Below are 671 nucleotides of genomic sequence, written 5' to 3' on the forward strand. Positions count from 1 at the left end.
TTTTCTTTAAAAACCAAACTCGGGGTATGACGAACGTTTGTACCAAAAAATCATGCAAATCGGTCCAGCCGTTCTCAGCTGATTCATTACCAACGAACAACAATTGATTTTTATATATATAGATGTGGTGTCAATTCGCTTCATTAATTCATTTACGATACAAAAATAATCAGTTAGATTTTGATAACTTAATTCTTGTAGCAGCAACTGCTTCTGGGTCGTTCTGATCTTCTCTACATCATGTAGGTCTTTCTTTACGAGCTTGGGCGGAGATTGCCAATCCACCAGATGGTGAGTGTAATGGCTCTGTTTCTAAACCCCAAACAAGTATTGCACCGACACCTTTTCATTATGCTGTCACACCTGTTAGATCTTCGCCTCCTTGGTTTGAAAACTATCCAACGTTTCAAACCTGGCCGGAGGGTAGAATTTCAACGTCTTCGAACGGCGTGGCATGGTGACCGTATCAAAGGCCTTTGATAGATCAAGAGCCACCATTACTGTTCTATGGCACGGCTGTTTCTGGTTGAGTCCTCGACTGATATGTGTGGATATGGCGTGCAATGTTGTTGTGGTACTATGTAGTGGAAACCGGAAACCGTGTTGATTGTTAGCAACTGAATAGCTGAATATATGTTCATCCATATGGTGATATATCAACAAGGTGATTG

Source organism: Musca domestica, unplaced genomic scaffold, assembly GCF_030504385.1.
Source record: "Musca domestica strain aabys unplaced genomic scaffold, Musca_domestica.polishedcontigs.V.1.1 4, whole genome shotgun sequence".
Taxonomy (NCBI): Eukaryota; Metazoa; Arthropoda; class Insecta; order Diptera; family Muscidae; genus Musca; species Musca domestica.